The sequence below is a fragment of the Schistocerca cancellata genome, unplaced genomic scaffold (assembly GCF_023864275.1).
Source record: "Schistocerca cancellata isolate TAMUIC-IGC-003103 unplaced genomic scaffold, iqSchCanc2.1 HiC_scaffold_322, whole genome shotgun sequence".
Classification (NCBI taxonomy): domain Eukaryota; kingdom Metazoa; phylum Arthropoda; class Insecta; order Orthoptera; family Acrididae; genus Schistocerca; species Schistocerca cancellata.
In genome coordinates this window covers 59,284-72,457 of record NW_026046340.1, presented here as the reverse complement: position 1 = coordinate 72,457, position 13,174 = coordinate 59,284, and the positions used below count along the sequence as shown (strand labels likewise).

Here is a 13,174-nt window from a genome sequence, read left to right as displayed (position 1 = left end):
GCGCGCCTTGCCAGTCAGTATGCGCAAAGACGCTCGCAAAGAGAGAAGGGTGCCGACGCGGGACTCGGCACGAAATGTGCGAGAGACCATCCGATCCGTCCAACGAACGCCGAACTCTGGTGTGGTCTAGTGGCTAGGATACCTGGCTTTCACCCAGGAGGCCCGGGTTCGATTCCCGGTACCGGAACGGAATTTTTTCCACACGAATCGTCTCAAGTTTCAGCTGTGCGTGCTGCCGTTTCCCGTCCTGTTCGCAATTCAGCTACTGTTTCATGACCGCCAGCAGAACATGGACGAGCGGAGCAGGCACACAGTGACCCTAGAAGTGGCGTGTGGCTTCATGCCACGTGTTTCCAGCGTAGGGCTGAGCAACCGTCCGCGTCGAGGCCCGTTAGCTCAGTTGGTTAGAGCGTCGTGCTAATAACGCGAAGGTCGTGGGTTCGATCCCCCCACGGGCCAGTACGCTTTTACTACTACGAAAAGGCAGCGCCGATTTCAGCTGGCGAGTGTGATGGCCAAAAGATCATCGCCCTGCGTGGACGTTGACAGAGGATCCGAACCCGACTTGTCGGCAAGCGCTACAGCATTCGCTCGGCAATGGCCACAATATGTTGAATACGCTGGTTCTGATACGGCAAAGAGAAAACGAAAGAAAATGTCCGATTGCCGACGTGTAACAACTTTGGCCCCTGTCAGTGCTTGGGCGGGTGACCGCATGGGAACGCAGGGTACTGTTGGCAATTTTGCTTCCTATTTGTCTTTCTCCTTTCTTTTCGCAGCTGCAGCCCGATTCAGTCAGGGAGACGCCACCGTGTAATGAAGCGGCGTGCTGTGTGTCCACCGCCTCGCCTCTCCTTGCCTCTCTCAGTCGTTTCTCGTGCTTGTCGTGTTGATATAGGCCGACTGGAGAGCGTCAGCTCTCGCGTCAGCTGAGCAAAGTCGAGACAAGTCGAGACTCAAGGGGAATCGACGCACACGCTATAGGGTGGCCTGCAGCGAGTAAGATGGGGAAAGAAACATTAATTTAAGGACGCGTGGCAAAAGTACTTATACGCAAAAGTAAAAGCCTGCTGCGGTGGCCGGGAATCGAACCCGGATCAACTGCTTGGAAGGCAACTATGCTGACCATTACACCACCACCGCACAGTTGCCTTCCGCGCCTCGCGAGCCGCGCTGTGTCTGCTTCCCGCCTGTCAGCGGCGCCTGAAGGTGGTCGTAGCTGTAGGCGCGTTACGGGGTAGGCGAGCTCATCCAGGCAGCGTCTCTACGCACATTTCGCGTCCTTTGGCAAGAGTCGTCGCGTGCGTGCGCCGCAAGAGTACTTAGACGATCATTTTTAAGCAGTGCAGTGCAGGATTCAGCGTCTGTAGCATTCTCTCGAGAGGATGCGACGGCGCTGGACGGCAGTCCCACTTTCCCCTCAGACGTCTGCAGCGGAAAGCACCAGGAAGCTGTGAACTAGCTGAGCATCGGTGGTTCAGTGGTAGAATGCTCGCCTGCCACGCGGGCGGCCCGGGTTCGATTCCCGGCCGATGCATCATTTTGCTTTTCCCGCGGTGCCGTGTGACTTGCGCGCTTGAGATGCACGATCCACAAGAATGTATAGCGGGATTCCCTTGAGAAGAAACGAGAACGCAGCACGCGCGGTTCCCCACTCGGACGCTCGCGTCATGTTCTACGGACTGGCGTCGGCCTGGCCTCACAAGTTGCTGTGTCCAGGTGCCTCCGAGGCATTGAACTTGAACGACGGGGAGTGCTGCCTATGGTTGCAAAAGCTGCAGCAACACCGCAATCAACTGGGCCGGCAATGCACGTGTAGCAACAGAACGCGTTAACCACGAAGTAGTGTATCTCTGCGTCTAACATTGGGTACGCTGCTTACCCAGATTCCAGGACCAGCGGTCTCCCCCCGTCCCCCTGCCTCGGTAGCGCAGTAGGCAGCGCGTAAGTCTCATAATTTTAAGGTCGTGAGTTCGATTCTCACCCGGGGCATTTAATTTTCTGTGAGTCACGGTGGTGCTGTCGCTAGTGCTCGAACTTATTTCTTGTTTGTTATCCACAACGTTTCAACGCTTCAGCGAGAAAATGTTTACTTCCTGTTATTGATACTTACAGCTTTCCTTTTCCTCTTCTCCCAGTAGAGCAAGAAGCCAAATGCATTGCTCTGAGACTTTTGAGGTGCGCGCCTTGCCAGTCAGTATGCGCAAAGACGCTCGCAAAGAGAGAAGGGTGCCGACGCGGGACTCGGCACGAAATGTGCGAGAGACCATCCGATCCGTCCAACGAACGCCGAACTCCGGTGTGGTCTAGTGGCTAGGATACCTGGCTTTCACCCAGGAGGCCCGGGTTCGATTCCCGGTACCGGAACGGAATTTTTTCCACACGAATCGTCTCAAGTTTCAGCTGTGCGTGCTGCCGTTTCCCGTCCTGTTCGCAATTCAGCTACTGTTTCATGACCGCCAGCAGAACATGGACGAGCGGAGCAGGCACACAGTGACCCTAGAAGTGGCGTGTGGCTTCATGCCACGTGTTTCCAGCGTAGGGCTGAGCAACCGTCCGCGTCGAGGCCCGTTAGCTCAGTTGGTTAGAGCGTCGTGCTAATAACGCGAAGGTCGTGGGTTCGATCCCCCCACGGGCCAGTACGCTTTTACTACTACGAAAAGGCAGCGCCGATTTCAGCTGGCGAGTGTGATGGCCAAAAGATCATCGCCCTGCGTGGACGTTGACAGAGGATCCGAACCCGACTTGTCGGCAAGCGCTACAGCATTCGCTCGGCAATGGCCACAATATGTTGAATACGCTGGTTCTGATACGGCAAAGAGAAAACGAAAGAAAATGTCCGATTGCCGACGTGTAACAACTTTGGCCCCTGTCAGTGCTTGGGCGGGTGACCGCATGGGAACGCAGGGTACTGTTGGCAATTTTGCTTCCTATTTGTCTTTCTCCTTTCTTTTCGCAGCTGCAGCCCGATTCAGTCAGGGAGACGCCACCGTGTAATGAAGCGGCGTGCTGTGTGTCCACCGCCTCGCCTCTCCTTGCCTCTCTCAGTCGTTTCTCGTGCTTGTCGTGTTGATATAGGCCGACTGGAGAGCGTCAGCTCTCGCGTCAGCTGAGCAAAGTCGAGACAAGTCGAGACTCAAGGGGAATCGACGCACACGCTATAGGGTGGCCTGCAGCGAGTAAGATGGGGAAAGAAACATTAATTTAAGGACGCGTGGCAAAAGTACTTATACGCAAAAGTAAAAGCCTGCTGCGGTGGCCGGGAATCGAACCCGGATCAACTGCTTGGAAGGCAACTATGCTGACCATTACACCACCACCGCACAGTTGCCTTCCGCGCCTCGCGAGCCGCGCTGTGTCTGCTTCCCGCCTGTCAGCGGCGCCTGAAGGTGGTCGTAGCTGTAGGCGCGTTACGGGGTAGGCGAACTCATCCAGGCAGCGTCTCTACGCACATTTCGCGTCCTTTGGCAAGAGTCGTCGCGTGCGTGCGCCGCAAGAGTACTTAGACGATCATTTTTAAGCAGTGCAGTGCAGGATTCAGCGTCTGTAGCATTCTCTCGAGAGGATGCGACGGCGCTGGACGGCAGTCCCACTTTCCCCTCAGACGTCTGCAGCGGAAAGCACCAGGAAGCTGTGAACTAGCTGAGCATCGGTGGTTCAGTGGTAGAATGCTCGCCTGCCACGCGGGCGGCCCGGGTTCGATTCCCGGCCGATGCATCATTTTGCTTTTCCCGCGGTGCCGTGTGACTTGCGCGCTTGAGATGCACGATCCACAAGAATGTATAGCGGGATTCCCTTGAGAAGAAACGAGAACGCAGCACGCGCGGTTCCCCACTCGGACGCTCGCGTCATGTTCTACGGACTGGCGTCGGCCTGGCCTCACAAGTTGCTGTGTCCAGGTGCCTCCGAGGCATTGAACTTGAACGACGGGGAGTGCTGCCTATGGTTGCAAAAGCTGCAGCAACACCGCAATCAACTGGGCCGGCAATGCACGTGTAGCAACAGAACGCGTTAACCACGAAGTAGTGTATCTCTGCGTCTAACATTGGGTACGCTGCTTACCCAGATTCCAGGACCAGCGGTCTCCCCCCGTCCCCCTGCCTCGGTAGCGCAGTAGGCAGCGCGTAAGTCTCATAATTTTAAGGTCGTGAGTTCGATTCTCACCCGGGGCATTTAATTTTCTGTGAGTCACGGTGGTGCTGTCGCTAGTGCTCGAACTTATTTCTTGTTTGTTATCCACAACGTTTCAACGCTTCAGCGAGAAAATGTTTACTTCCTGTTATTGATACTTACAGCTTTCCTTTTCCTCTTCTCCCAGTAGAGCAAGAAGCCAAATGCATTGCTCTGAGACTTTTGAGGTGCGCGCCTTGCCAGTCAGTATGCGCAAAGACGCTCGCAAAGAGAGAAGGGTGCCGACGCGGGACTCGGCACGAAATGTGCGAGAGACCATCCGATCCGTCCAACGAACGCCGAACTCCGGTGTGGTCTAGTGGCTAGGATACCTGGCTTTCACCCAGGAGGCCCGGGTTCGATTCCCGGTACCGGAACGGAATTTTTTCCACACGAATCGTCTCAAGTTTCAGCTGTGCGTGCTGCCGTTTCCCGTCCTGTTCGCAATTCAGCTACTGTTTCATGACCGCCAGCAGAACATGGACGAGCGGAGCAGGCACACAGTGACCCTAGAAGTGGCGTGTGGCTTCATGCCACGTGTTTCCAGCGTAGGGCTGAGCAACCGTCCGCGTCGAGGCCCGTTAGCTCAGTTGGTTAGAGCGTCGTGCTAATAACGCGAAGGTCGTGGGTTCGATCCCCCCACGGGCCAGTACGCTTTTACTACTACGAAAAGGCAGCGCCGATTTCAGCTGGCGAGTGTGATGGCCAAAAGATCATCGCCCTGCGTGGACGTTGACAGAGGATCCGAACCCGACTTGTCGGCAAGCGCTACAGCATTCGCTCGGCAATGGCCACAATATGTTGAATACGCTGGTTCTGATACGGCAAAGAGAAAACGAAAGAAAATGTCCGATTGCCGACGTGTAACAACTTTGGCCCCTGTCAGTGCTTGGGCGGGTGACCGCATGGGAACGCAGGGTACTGTTGGCAATTTTGCTTCCTATTTGTCTTTCTCCTTTCTTTTCGCAGCTGCAGCCCGATTCAGTCAGGGAGACGCCACCGTGTAATGAAGCGGCGTGCTGTGTGTCCACCGCCTCGCCTCTCCTTGCCTCTCTCAGTCGTTTCTCGTGCTTGTCGTGTTGATATAGGCCGACTGGAGAGCGTCAGCTCTCGCGTCAGCTGAGCAAAGTCGAGACAAGTCGAGACTCAAGGGGAATCGACGCACACGCTATAGGGTGGCCTGCAGCGAGTAAGATGGGGAAAGAAACATTAATTTAAGGACGCGTGGCAAAAGTACTTATACGCAAAAGTAAAAGCCTGCTGCGGTGGCCGGGAATCGAACCCGGATCAACTGCTTGGAAGGCAACTATGCTGACCATTACACCACCACCGCACAGTTGCCTTCCGCGCCTCGCGAGCCGCGCTGTGTCTGCTTCCCGCCTGTCAGCGGCGCCTGAAGGTGGTCGTAGCTGTAGGCGCGTTACGGGGTAGGCGAGCTCATCCAGGCAGCGTCTCTACGCACATTTCGCGTCCTTTGGCAAGAGTCGTCGCGTGCGTGCGCCGCAAGAGTACTTAGACGATCATTTTTAAGCAGTGCAGTGCAGGATTCAGCGTCTGTAGCATTCTCTCGAGAGGATGCGACGGCGCTGGACGGCAGTCCCACTTTCCCCTCAGACGTCTGCAGCGGAAAGCACCAGGAAGCTGTGAACTAGCTGAGCATCGGTGGTTCAGTGGTAGAATGCTCGCCTGCCACGCGGGCGGCCCGGGTTCGATTCCCGGCCGATGCATCATTTTGCTTTTCCCGCGGTGCCGTGTGACTTGCGCGCTTGAGATGCACGATCCACAAGAATGTATAGCGGGATTCCCTTGAGAAGAAACGAGAACGCAGCACGCGCGGTTCCCCACTCGGACGCTCGCGTCATGTTCTACGGACTGGCGTCGGCCTGGCCTCACAAGTTGCTGTGTCCAGGTGCCTCCGAGGCATTGAACTTGAACGACGGGGAGTGCTGCCTATGGTTGCAAAAGCTGCAGCAACACCGCAATCAACTGGGCCGGCAATGCACGTGTAGCAACAGAACGCGTTAACCACGAAGTAGTGTATCTCTGCGTCTAACATTGGGTACGCTGCTTACCCAGATTCCAGGACCAGCGGTCTCCCCCCGTCCCCCTGCCTCGGTAGCGCAGTAGGCAGCGCGTAAGTCTCATAATTTTAAGGTCGTGAGTTCGATTCTCACCCGGGGCATTTAATTTTCTGTGAGTCACGGTGGTGCTGTCGCTAGTGCTCGAACTTATTTCTTGTTTGTTATCCACAACGTTTCAACGCTTCAGCGAGAAAATGTTTACTTCCTGTTATTGATACTTACAGCTTTCCTTTTCCTCTTCTCCCAGTAGAGCAAGAAGCCAAATGCATTGCTCTGAGACTTTTGAGGTGCGCGCCTTGCCAGTCAGTATGCGCAAAGACGCTCGCAAAGAGAGAAGGGTGCCGACGCGGGACTCGGCACGAAATGTGCGAGAGACCATCCGATCCGTCCAACGAACGCCGAACTCCGGTGTGGTCTAGTGGCTAGGATACCTGGCTTTCACCCAGGAGGCCCGGGTTCGATTCCCGGTACCGGAACGGAATTTTTTCCACACGAATCGTCTCAAGTTTCAGCTGTGCGTGCTGCCGTTTCCCGTCCTGTTCGCAATTCAGCTACTGTTTCATGACCGCCAGCAGAACATGGACGAGCGGAGCAGGCACACAGTGACCCTAGAAGTGGCGTGTGGCTTCATGCCACGTGTTTCCAGCGTAGGGCTGAGCAACCGTCCGCGTCGAGGCCCGTTAGCTCAGTTGGTTAGAGCGTCGTGCTAATAACGCGAAGGTCGTGGGTTCGATCCCCCCACGGGCCAGTACGCTTTTACTACTACGAAAAGGCAGCGCCGATTTCAGCTGGCGAGTGTGATGGCCAAAAGATCATCGCCCTGCGTGGACGTTGACAGAGGATCCGAACCCGACTTGTCGGCAAGCGCTACAGCATTCGCTCGGCAATGGCCACAATATGTTGAATACGCTGGTTCTGATACGGCAAAGAGAAAACGAAAGAAAATGTCCGATTGCCGACGTGTAACAACTTTGGCCCCTGTCAGTGCTTGGGCGGGTGACCGCATGGGAACGCAGGGTACTGTTGGCAATTTTGCTTCCTATTTGTCTTTCTCCTTTCTTTTCGCAGCTGCAGCCCGATTCAGTCAGGGAGACGCCACCGTGTAATGAAGCGGCGTGCTGTGTGTCCACCGCCTCGCCTCTCCTTGCCTCTCTCAGTCGTTTCTCGTGCTTGTCGTGTTGATATAGGCCGACTGGAGAGCGTCAGCTCTCGCGTCAGCTGAGCAAAGTCGAGACAAGTCGAGACTCAAGGGGAATCGACGCACACGCTATAGGGTGGCCTGCAGCGAGTAAGATGGGGAAAGAAACATTAATTTAAGGACGCGTGGCAAAAGTACTTATACGCAAAAGTAAAAGCCTGCTGCGGTGGCCGGGAATCGAACCCGGATCAACTGCTTGGAAGGCAACTATGCTGACCATTACACCACCACCGCACAGTTGCCTTCCGCGCCTCGCGAGCCGCGCTGTGTCTGCTTCCCGCCTGTCAGCGGCGCCTGAAGGTGGTCGTAGCTGTAGGCGCGTTACGGGGTAGGCGAGCTCATCCAGGCAGCGTCTCTACGCACATTTCGCGTCCTTTGGCAAGAGTCGTCGCGTGCGTGCGCCGCAAGAGTACTTAGACGATCATTTTTAAGCAGTGCAGTGCAGGATTCAGCGTCTGTAGCATTCTCTCGAGAGGATGCGACGGCGCTGGACGGCAGTCCCACTTTCCCCTCAGACGTCTGCAGCGGAAAGCACCAGGAAGCTGTGAACTAGCTGAGCATCGGTGGTTCAGTGGTAGAATGCTCGCCTGCCACGCGGGCGGCCCGGGTTCGATTCCCGGCCGATGCATCATTTTGCTTTTCCCGCGGTGCCGTGTGACTTGCGCGCTTGAGATGCACGATCCACAAGAATGTATAGCGGGATTCCCTTGAGAAGAAACGAGAACGCAGCACGCGCGGTTCCCCACTCGGACGCTCGCGTCATGTTCTACGGACTGGCGTCGGCCTGGCCTCACAAGTTGCTGTGTCCAGGTGCCTCCGAGGCATTGAACTTGAACGACGGGGAGTGCTGCCTATGGTTGCAAAAGCTGCAGCAACACCGCAATCAACTGGGCCGGCAATGCACGTGTAGCAACAGAACGCGTTAACCACGAAGTAGTGTATCTCTGCGTCTAACATTGGGTACGCTGCTTACCCAGATTCCAGGACCAGCGGTCTCCCCCCGTCCCCCTGCCTCGGTAGCGCAGTAGGCAGCGCGTAAGTCTCATAATTTTAAGGTCGTGAGTTCGATTCTCACCCGGGGCATTTAATTTTCTGTGAGTCACGGTGGTGCTGTCGCTAGTGCTCGAACTTATTTCTTGTTTGTTATCCACAACGTTTCAACGCTTCAGCGAGAAAATGTTTACTTCCTGTTATTGATACTTACAGCTTTCCTTTTCCTCTTCTCCCAGTAGAGCAAGAAGCCAAATGCATTGCTCTGAGACTTTTGAGGTGCGCGCCTTGCCAGTCAGTATGCGCAAAGACGCTCGCAAAGAGAGAAGGGTGCCGACGCGGGACTCGGCACGAAATGTGCGAGAGACCATCCGATCCGTCCAACGAACGCCGAACTCCGGTGTGGTCTAGTGGCTAGGATACCTGGCTTTCACCCAGGAGGCCCGGGTTCGATTCCCGGTACCGGAACGGAATTTTTTCCACACGAATCGTCTCAAGTTTCAGCTGTGCGTGCTGCCGTTTCCCGTCCTGTTCGCAATTCAGCTACTGTTTCATGACCGCCAGCAGAACATGGACGAGCGGAGCAGGCACACAGTGACCCTAGAAGTGGCGTGTGGCTTCATGCCACGTGTTTCCAGCGTAGGGCTGAGCAACCGTCCGCGTCGAGGCCCGTTAGCTCAGTTGGTTAGAGCGTCGTGCTAATAACGCGAAGGTCGTGGGTTCGATCCCCCCACGGGCCAGTACGCTTTTACTACTACGAAAAGGCAGCGCCGATTTCAGCTGGCGAGTGTGATGGCCAAAAGATCATCGCCCTGCGTGGACGTTGACAGAGGATCCGAACCCGACTTGTCGGCAAGCGCTACAGCATTCGCTCGGCAATGGCCACAATATGTTGAATACGCTGGTTCTGATACGGCAAAGAGAAAACGAAAGAAAATGTCCGATTGCCGACGTGTAACAACTTTGGCCCCTGTCAGTGCTTGGGCGGGTGACCGCATGGGAACGCAGGGTACTGTTGGCAATTTTGCTTCCTATTTGTCTTTCTCCTTTCTTTTCGCAGCTGCAGCCCGATTCAGTCAGGGAGACGCCACCGTGTAATGAAGCGGCGTGCTGTGTGTCCACCGCCTCGCCTCTCCTTGCCTCTCTCAGTCGTTTCTCGTGCTTGTCGTGTTGATATAGGCCGACTGGAGAGCGTCAGCTCTCGCGTCAGCTGAGCAAAGTCGAGACAAGTCGAGACTCAAGGGGAATCGACGCACACGCTATAGGGTGGCCTGCAGCGAGTAAGATGGGGAAAGAAACATTAATTTAAGGACGCGTGGCAAAAGTACTTATACGCAAAAGTAAAAGCCTGCTGCGGTGGCCGGGAATCGACCCCGGATCAACTGCTTGGAAGGCAACTATGCTGACCATTACACCACCACCGCACAGTTGCCTTCCGCGCCTCGCGAGCCGCGCTGTGTCTGCTTCCCGCCTGTCAGCGGCGCCTGAAGGTGGTCGTAGCTGTAGGCGCGTTACGGGGTAGGCGAGCTCATCCAGGCAGCGTCTCTACGCACATTTCGCGTCCTTTGGCAAGAGTCGTCGCGTGCGTGCGCCGCAAGAGTACTTAGACGATCATTTTTAAGCAGTGCAGTGCAGGATTCAGCGTCTGTAGCATTCTCTCGAGAGGATGCGACGGCGCTGGACGGCAGTCCCACTTTCCCCTCAGACGTCTGCAGCGGAAAGCACCAGGAAGCTGTGAACTAGCTGAGCATCGGTGGTTCAGTGGTAGAATGCTCGCCTGCCACGCGGGCGGCCCGGGTTCGATTCCCGGCCGATGCATCATTTTGCTTTTCCCGCGGTGCCGTGTGACTTGCGCGCTTGAGATGCACGATCCACAAGAATGTATAGCGGGATTCCCTTGAGAAGAAACGAGAACGCAGCACGCGCGGTTCCCCACTCGGACGCTCGCGTCATGTTCTACGGACTGGCGTCGGCCTGGCCTCACAAGTTGCTGTGTCCAGGTGCCTCCGAGGCATTGAACTTGAACGACGGGGAGTGCTGCCTATGGTTGCAAAAGCTGCAGCAACACCGCAATCAACTGGGCCGGCAATGCACGTGTAGCAACAGAACGCGTTAACCACGAAGTAGTGTATCTCTGCGTCTAACATTGGGTACGCTGCTTACCCAGATTCCAGGACCAGCGGACTACCCCCGTCCCCCTGCCTCGGTAGCGCAGTAGGCAGCGCGTAAGTCTCATAATTTTAAGGTCGTGAGTTCGATTCTCACCCGGGGCATTTAATTTTCTGTGAGTCACGGTGGTGCTGTCGCTAGTGCTCGAACTTATTTCTTGTTTGTTATCCACAACGTTTCAACGCTTCAGCGAGAAAATGTTTACTTCCTGTTATTGATACTTACAGCTTTCCTTTTCCTCTTCTCCCAGTAGAGCAAGAAGCCAAATGCATTGCTCTGAGACTTTTGAGGTGCGCGCCTTGCCAGTCAGTATGCGCAAAGACGCTCGCAAAGAGAGAAGGGTGCCGACGCGGGACTCGGCACGAAATGTGCGAGAGACCATCCGATCCGTACAACGAACGCCGAACTCCGGTGTGGTCTAGTGGCTAGGATACCTGGCTTTCACCCAGGAGGCCCGGGTTCGATTCCCGGTACCGGAACGGAATTTTTTCCACACGAATCGTCTCAAGTTTCAGCTGTGCGTGCTGCCGTTTCCCGTCCTGTTCGCAATTCAGCTACTGTTTCATGACCGCCAGCAGAACATGGACGAGCGGAGCAGGCACACAGTGACTCTAGAAGTGGCGTGTGGCTTCATGCCACGTGTTTCCAGCATAGGGCTGAGCAACCGTCCGCGTCGAGGCCCGTTAGCTCAGTTGGTTAGAGCGTCGTGCTAATAACGCGAAGGTCGTGGGTTCGATCCCCCCACGGGCCAGTACGCTTTTACTACTACGAAAAGGCAGTGCCGATTTCAGCTGGCGAGTGTGATGGCCAAAAGATCATCGCCCTGCGTGGACGTTGACAGAGGATCCGAACCCGACTTGTCGGCAAGCGCTACAGCATTCGCTCGGCAATGGCCACAATATGTTGAATACGCTGGTTCTGATACGGCAAAGAGAAAACGAAAGAAAATGTCCGATTGCCGACGTGTAACAACTTTGGCCCCTGTCAGTGCTTGGGCGGGTGACCGCATGGGAACGCAGGGTACTGTTGGCAATTTTGCTTCCTATTTGTCTTTCTCCTTTCTTTTCGCAGCTGCAGCCCGATTCAGTCAGGGAGACGCCACCGTGTAATGAAGCGGCGTGCTGTGTGTCCACCGCCTCGCCTCTCCTTGCCTCTCTCAGTCGTTTCTCGTGCTTGTCGTGTTGATATAGGCCGACTGGAGAGCGTCAGCTCTCGCGTCAGCTGAGCAAAGTCGAGACAAGTCGAGACTCAAGGGGAATCGACGCACACGCTATAGGGTGGCCTGCAGCGAGTAAGATGGGGAAAGAAACATTAATTTAAGGACGCGTGGCAAAAGTACTTATACGCAAAAGTAAAAGCCTGCTGCGGTGGCCGGGGATCGACCCCGGATCAACTGCTTGGAAGGCAACTATGCTGACCATTACACCACCACCGCACAGTTGCCTTCCGCGCCTCGCGAGCCGCGCTGTGTCTGCTTCCCGCCTGTCAGCGGCGCCTGAAGGTGGTCGTAGCTGTAGGCGCGTTACGGGGTAGGCGAGCTCATCCAGGCAGCGTCTCTACGCACATTTCGCGTCCTTTGGCAAGAGTCGTCGCGTGCGTGCGCCGCAAGAGTACTTAGACGATCATTTTTAAGCAGTGCAGTGCAGGATTCAGCGTCTGTAGCATTCTCTCGAGAGGATGCGACGGCGCTGGACGGCAGTCCCACTTTCCCCTCAGACGTCTGCAGCGGAAAGCACCAGGAAGCTGTGAACTAGCTGAGCATCGGTGGTTCAGTGGTAGAATGCTCGCCTGCCACGCGGGCGGCCCGGGTTCGATTCCCGGCCGATGCATCATTTTGCTTTTCCCGCGGTGCCGTGTGACTTGCGCGCTTGAGATGCACGATCCACAAGAATGTATAGCGGGATTCCCTTGAGAAGAAACGAGAACGCAGCACGCGCGGTTCCCCACTCGGACGCTCGCGTCATGTTCTACGGACTGGCGTCGGCCTGGCCTCACAAGTTGCTGTGTCCAGGTGCCTCCGAGGCATTGAACTTGAACGACGGGGAGTGCTGCCTATGGTTGCAAAAGCTGCAGCAACACCGCAATCAACTGGGCCGGCAATGCACGTGTAGCAACAGAACGCGTTAACCACGAAGTAGTGTATCTCTGCGTCTAACATTGGGTACGCTGCTTACCCAGATTCCAGGACCAGCGGACTACCCCCGTCCCCCTGCCTCGGTAGCGCAGTAGGCAGCGCGTAAGTCTCATAATTTTAAGGTCGTGAGTTCGATTCTCACCCGGGGCATTTAATTTTCTGTGAGTCACGGTGGTGCTGTCGCTAGTGCTCGAACTTATTTCTTGTTTGTTATCCACAACGTTTCAACGCTTCAGCGAGAAAATGTTTACTTCCTGTTATTGATACTTACAGCTTTCCTTTTCCTCTTCTCCCAGTAGAGCAAGAAGCCAAATGCATTGCTCTGAGACTTTTGAGGTGCGCGCCTTGCCAGTCAGTATGCGCAAAGACGCTCGCAAAGAGAGAAGGGTGCCGACGCGGGACTCGGCACGAAATGTGCGAGAGACCATCCGA

The 13,174-nt window shown here is 55.6% G+C and overlaps 30 non-coding genes across 30 annotated transcripts; 24 read left to right on the top strand and 6 right to left on the bottom strand.

Annotated features, from left to right (window-relative positions):
- Window positions 1–115: 115 nt before the first annotated feature.
- Window positions 116–187, top strand: Trnae-uuc (transfer RNA glutamic acid (anticodon UUC)). Its single transcript has one exon. It is a non-coding gene; the product is annotated as a tRNA-Glu (tRNA).
- Window positions 188–385: 198 nt separating this feature from the next.
- Trnai-aau (transfer RNA isoleucine (anticodon AAU)) lies at window positions 386–459 on the top strand. Its single transcript has one exon. It is a non-coding gene; the product is annotated as a tRNA-Ile (tRNA).
- Window positions 460–1,071: 612 nt separating this feature from the next.
- On the bottom strand, window positions 1,072–1,143 carry Trnag-ucc (transfer RNA glycine (anticodon UCC)). Its single transcript has one exon. It is a non-coding gene; the product is annotated as a tRNA-Gly (tRNA).
- Window positions 1,144–1,466: 323 nt separating this feature from the next.
- Trnag-gcc (transfer RNA glycine (anticodon GCC)) lies at window positions 1,467–1,537 on the top strand. The gene has a single exon. It is a non-coding gene; the product is annotated as a tRNA-Gly (tRNA).
- Window positions 1,538–1,919: 382 nt separating this feature from the next.
- Window positions 1,920–1,992, top strand: Trnam-cau (transfer RNA methionine (anticodon CAU)). Its single transcript has one exon. It is a non-coding gene; the product is annotated as a tRNA-Met (tRNA).
- A 303-nt stretch (window positions 1,993–2,295) lies between these two features.
- Trnae-uuc (transfer RNA glutamic acid (anticodon UUC)) lies at window positions 2,296–2,367 on the top strand. Its single transcript has one exon. It is a non-coding gene; the product is annotated as a tRNA-Glu (tRNA).
- A 198-nt stretch (window positions 2,368–2,565) lies between these two features.
- On the top strand, window positions 2,566–2,639 carry Trnai-aau (transfer RNA isoleucine (anticodon AAU)). Its single transcript has one exon. It is a non-coding gene; the product is annotated as a tRNA-Ile (tRNA).
- A 612-nt stretch (window positions 2,640–3,251) lies between these two features.
- On the bottom strand, window positions 3,252–3,323 carry Trnag-ucc (transfer RNA glycine (anticodon UCC)). Its single transcript has one exon. It is a non-coding gene; the product is annotated as a tRNA-Gly (tRNA).
- Window positions 3,324–3,646: 323 nt separating this feature from the next.
- On the top strand, window positions 3,647–3,717 carry Trnag-gcc (transfer RNA glycine (anticodon GCC)). Its single transcript has one exon. It is a non-coding gene; the product is annotated as a tRNA-Gly (tRNA).
- Window positions 3,718–4,099: 382 nt separating this feature from the next.
- Window positions 4,100–4,172, top strand: Trnam-cau (transfer RNA methionine (anticodon CAU)). The gene has a single exon. It is a non-coding gene; the product is annotated as a tRNA-Met (tRNA).
- Window positions 4,173–4,475: 303 nt separating this feature from the next.
- Window positions 4,476–4,547, top strand: Trnae-uuc (transfer RNA glutamic acid (anticodon UUC)). The gene has a single exon. It is a non-coding gene; the product is annotated as a tRNA-Glu (tRNA).
- A 198-nt stretch (window positions 4,548–4,745) lies between these two features.
- Trnai-aau (transfer RNA isoleucine (anticodon AAU)) lies at window positions 4,746–4,819 on the top strand. The gene has a single exon. It is a non-coding gene; the product is annotated as a tRNA-Ile (tRNA).
- A 612-nt stretch (window positions 4,820–5,431) lies between these two features.
- On the bottom strand, window positions 5,432–5,503 carry Trnag-ucc (transfer RNA glycine (anticodon UCC)). Its single transcript has one exon. It is a non-coding gene; the product is annotated as a tRNA-Gly (tRNA).
- A 323-nt stretch (window positions 5,504–5,826) lies between these two features.
- On the top strand, window positions 5,827–5,897 carry Trnag-gcc (transfer RNA glycine (anticodon GCC)). The gene has a single exon. It is a non-coding gene; the product is annotated as a tRNA-Gly (tRNA).
- A 382-nt stretch (window positions 5,898–6,279) lies between these two features.
- Trnam-cau (transfer RNA methionine (anticodon CAU)) lies at window positions 6,280–6,352 on the top strand. Its single transcript has one exon. It is a non-coding gene; the product is annotated as a tRNA-Met (tRNA).
- A 303-nt stretch (window positions 6,353–6,655) lies between these two features.
- On the top strand, window positions 6,656–6,727 carry Trnae-uuc (transfer RNA glutamic acid (anticodon UUC)). The gene has a single exon. It is a non-coding gene; the product is annotated as a tRNA-Glu (tRNA).
- Window positions 6,728–6,925: 198 nt separating this feature from the next.
- Trnai-aau (transfer RNA isoleucine (anticodon AAU)) lies at window positions 6,926–6,999 on the top strand. The gene has a single exon. It is a non-coding gene; the product is annotated as a tRNA-Ile (tRNA).
- A 612-nt stretch (window positions 7,000–7,611) lies between these two features.
- Window positions 7,612–7,683, bottom strand: Trnag-ucc (transfer RNA glycine (anticodon UCC)). Its single transcript has one exon. It is a non-coding gene; the product is annotated as a tRNA-Gly (tRNA).
- Window positions 7,684–8,006: 323 nt separating this feature from the next.
- On the top strand, window positions 8,007–8,077 carry Trnag-gcc (transfer RNA glycine (anticodon GCC)). Its single transcript has one exon. It is a non-coding gene; the product is annotated as a tRNA-Gly (tRNA).
- Window positions 8,078–8,459: 382 nt separating this feature from the next.
- Window positions 8,460–8,532, top strand: Trnam-cau (transfer RNA methionine (anticodon CAU)). Its single transcript has one exon. It is a non-coding gene; the product is annotated as a tRNA-Met (tRNA).
- A 303-nt stretch (window positions 8,533–8,835) lies between these two features.
- On the top strand, window positions 8,836–8,907 carry Trnae-uuc (transfer RNA glutamic acid (anticodon UUC)). Its single transcript has one exon. It is a non-coding gene; the product is annotated as a tRNA-Glu (tRNA).
- A 198-nt stretch (window positions 8,908–9,105) lies between these two features.
- Trnai-aau (transfer RNA isoleucine (anticodon AAU)) lies at window positions 9,106–9,179 on the top strand. Its single transcript has one exon. It is a non-coding gene; the product is annotated as a tRNA-Ile (tRNA).
- A 612-nt stretch (window positions 9,180–9,791) lies between these two features.
- Window positions 9,792–9,863, bottom strand: Trnag-ucc (transfer RNA glycine (anticodon UCC)). Its single transcript has one exon. It is a non-coding gene; the product is annotated as a tRNA-Gly (tRNA).
- A 323-nt stretch (window positions 9,864–10,186) lies between these two features.
- Trnag-gcc (transfer RNA glycine (anticodon GCC)) lies at window positions 10,187–10,257 on the top strand. The gene has a single exon. It is a non-coding gene; the product is annotated as a tRNA-Gly (tRNA).
- A 382-nt stretch (window positions 10,258–10,639) lies between these two features.
- Trnam-cau (transfer RNA methionine (anticodon CAU)) lies at window positions 10,640–10,712 on the top strand. Its single transcript has one exon. It is a non-coding gene; the product is annotated as a tRNA-Met (tRNA).
- A 303-nt stretch (window positions 10,713–11,015) lies between these two features.
- Window positions 11,016–11,087, top strand: Trnae-uuc (transfer RNA glutamic acid (anticodon UUC)). Its single transcript has one exon. It is a non-coding gene; the product is annotated as a tRNA-Glu (tRNA).
- A 198-nt stretch (window positions 11,088–11,285) lies between these two features.
- Trnai-aau (transfer RNA isoleucine (anticodon AAU)) lies at window positions 11,286–11,359 on the top strand. Its single transcript has one exon. It is a non-coding gene; the product is annotated as a tRNA-Ile (tRNA).
- A 612-nt stretch (window positions 11,360–11,971) lies between these two features.
- Trnag-ucc (transfer RNA glycine (anticodon UCC)) lies at window positions 11,972–12,043 on the bottom strand. The gene has a single exon. It is a non-coding gene; the product is annotated as a tRNA-Gly (tRNA).
- A 323-nt stretch (window positions 12,044–12,366) lies between these two features.
- Trnag-gcc (transfer RNA glycine (anticodon GCC)) lies at window positions 12,367–12,437 on the top strand. The gene has a single exon. It is a non-coding gene; the product is annotated as a tRNA-Gly (tRNA).
- Window positions 12,438–12,819: 382 nt separating this feature from the next.
- Window positions 12,820–12,892, top strand: Trnam-cau (transfer RNA methionine (anticodon CAU)). The gene has a single exon. It is a non-coding gene; the product is annotated as a tRNA-Met (tRNA).
- The last annotated feature ends 282 nt before the right edge of the window (window positions 12,893–13,174 follow it).